The 2,911-nt window shown below is 36.1% G+C and overlaps 1 pseudogene; it reads left to right on the top strand.

The window, feature by feature from the left end:
• Positions 1-1,697: 1,697 nt before the first annotated feature.
• On the top strand, positions 1,698-1,837 carry LOC114695625 (annotated as a pseudogene).
• Positions 1,838-2,911: the final 1,074 nt, after the last annotated feature.

Below are 2,911 nucleotides of genomic sequence, written 5' to 3'. Positions count from 1 at the left end.
TTTTGACAAGAGATATCTTTATTTCTAATGGATAAATACCAAGGACTATAAACTAGAGTAAGGAAAATATAATCATTGTAAGAAACTTTGTTACTTTTCCCTCAACTACTAAGCTTGGGTTTACTGTCCTCTTACACAATCAGAATTTTTGTTGGTGAAAAAGAAAAGTTTGTATTCAGTTAATAAATTTTATGAGCCAAGAAGTGTACCACTAGATGCTGACAGTGTGTAAATTGTGAGATTTGAACCCAACTGAACAGTGACTTTGGCACACTGCTGATGGATAAGTTCATACTTATCTTTCAGATCCTTGCCAATTTTTAACATTATTTTCAGTCATTCATTAGTTCCATAAAAAATACTTTATGCCAAATATAACTGAACAAACCAAACACCAAGCTATCATTTTAAATCTTAAGATGCTATTTATTGGTGATATGTTTTTGCCCCGGCCAGCAGGGTCTTCAATGGGGACCTAAATGGAGCGCTGGCGAATGAAAGGGACAAGAGACACAAAGAATGAGAGCAAGACAGGACGTCTGATCAAGCTCCAAAATTTTATTTTACTCTCAAGGCATATATAGGTAGGCAAAGGAGGTTGAGAGCAGGAAGGGACTTAATTAAGCAGGAAGGGACTTAATTATGGGCTGTTCAGCCAGCAGGAAATGTTGCTCTGAAGGTTATCTATCTATCCTTGTCTAACTGCCTAATTGCTTAACTGCAGCTCATTCACCTGATATCTGAGAAGAGGTTCTGGTATCTGTGGGAAGAGGTTCTGGTGCTATGGAGACTTAAGCAAGGCCTAGATCTAAGAAAAGAGGAGAGAAACCCAAATATGGCAGCATATATGTCAAGGGTCGCTTAGGCTTTTCATATGTGTTCCAACATTAAGTTATTGCCTACCGACTTTTAATTTTCCTGAATTCCAGTCGCATGCATAGCATTTCTTGAGGTTCTGAATGTACATGTACTTTTAGGTTACTATACTCTTTTGTAATTCAATAGAACAGAAGATCCACTTCATGTTTGTGCCATAGAGTTGGGAACTGCTTCATCTGGCTGAAAATTCCACAGTAACAAGCTCTCCTACACAACACCTTGCATTTTTACAGTTAGTTTCTGGAGTTGAACCTAGAAAAAGGTGAAGTGAGTGAGGTCTCCTCATTCAGTATTTATTTCATTCCTGGAGTTCAGGGTCTTTTCTTCTCCTGAAAACCTTTACTGGAGAGATCCTCTCAGGAGCTTATCAACACTAATCTCTTTAATTATTATTCTGCCAAGAGGAATTTGCGTTTAACAGAGGTTAAAGCTGTAGTAGGAGTAGGGTTTCTGCACTTTTAAATTGGTTGGAAAAGGCTTCTTTGGGGAAAAAAAGTGCAAAGAAAGGAAAGTAGATGATGCTTTTAAAATCATGAGATTTAGAAAATCCCTCCACAGTGACTAATCCAATTAAAGTGGATCTTTAAACTGAACCAGCTACCTTGAATTTATTCTTGCCTGAAAGACAGAATGCAAAATTGAATATAGGGAAGTTAAGAGGTTATTTTTTATTTGTCTATGAAGGGTCTTAATGTGGCACTATGATTACAATTTTTAGGCTACTCTTATTTACTGTAGGTGGTCAGTGCTCTCTGAGGAGGTCAACTGGGAGAACACTGTGACAGATAACTAAAAATCAGCATAAACAACAGAGCTCAATCGCTTCTCGGCCTTTTGGCTAAGATCAAGTGTAAACAACAGAGCTCAAATAATATTTGCACTGACAATGAAGCAAATTGAATACCTCCTTCATTCAACAAGAGATTGACAAATATCGACATATTATTTTGTATTATTTTAAAATATCACTTGGATATGTCAACACTGAGATTTCTGACATTGAACAGTGGGGTGAAGACTTTATAAAATCAATCGTTAGTGTTCTGTTTATTGGACATCTCAGGAGCTGCCGGTCTGTTAGTGGCTGAGTTTTAAATTAGCACACTAAAATGTGGGGATTTATATAATTCCTGGAATGTATGTCACCCAAGTATGGAAACAAAATTGGCATGAGTACCAAATATAGATTAAAAATAGGGATTTAATTGAAAATGTAGTGTTTTGGCATTTAATTATATTTTCCTTATGAAAAAAGCCTGAAAAATGTCAAACTGAGCTCATATAATCCACTTAAAATTCATGTGACTTTATCCTCAGTAAGACACAATTAGCTAGTAATAGAGTTACATGAATATTGCATCAGAAGTGAAATATACCTCACATAGATACAATAAAATGAACAATATACCTAAGAAATTATTTACATTTTTACATGGAAAATGAGAGTGCACAGAATAAAACAGGTAATAAATAAAACATTTTCCCTATTCTCTGTGTCTCTACACATGATAGTAAATATTTGGCTGGTGGCAGAAAATGTACTGTCATAAAATTTGTACTAATCTGTTATAAATGTGGTATTCATTTTTTTTTTTACATTTTCTAAAGGACTTTTTCTCTATTTTTTTTATAAACCACCCATTAAATTAGAATGCAGAAGAGTAAAAATATATCATATAATCAAGGACAAAACTGTATTCCACCCAAGATTCACTCAGACACAGATTCTAAAATCATTCCAAACTACCTAGAGGCAGTGCATGTCAGTTAACACCACTGTCTGTAGAGTATTCTGATAGGGAGAAGGCAGAACACAATCACAATTTTCTCAATGGAGCAGGCATCATTCACATGGTGAGATGAAAACTAGCAACCAAATTAGGCCACAGATGTGCAGTGAGTTCTGACTTCAATCAACAAGCATGTTCAGAAAAGAAAACAGCCCTCACATCCTAAACCCCTGCCCACCTTATAGCTAGCTTGGGGGGGGGGGTATAGCGCCAGTTAAAAGCCTGTTGGAGCTATGCGGCCA

This window comes from Peromyscus leucopus, chromosome 3 (assembly GCF_004664715.2).
Source record: "Peromyscus leucopus breed LL Stock chromosome 3, UCI_PerLeu_2.1, whole genome shotgun sequence".
NCBI classification, from domain to species: Eukaryota; Metazoa; Chordata; class Mammalia; order Rodentia; family Cricetidae; genus Peromyscus; species Peromyscus leucopus.
This window is presented reverse-complemented; position numbering and strand designations above follow the sequence as displayed.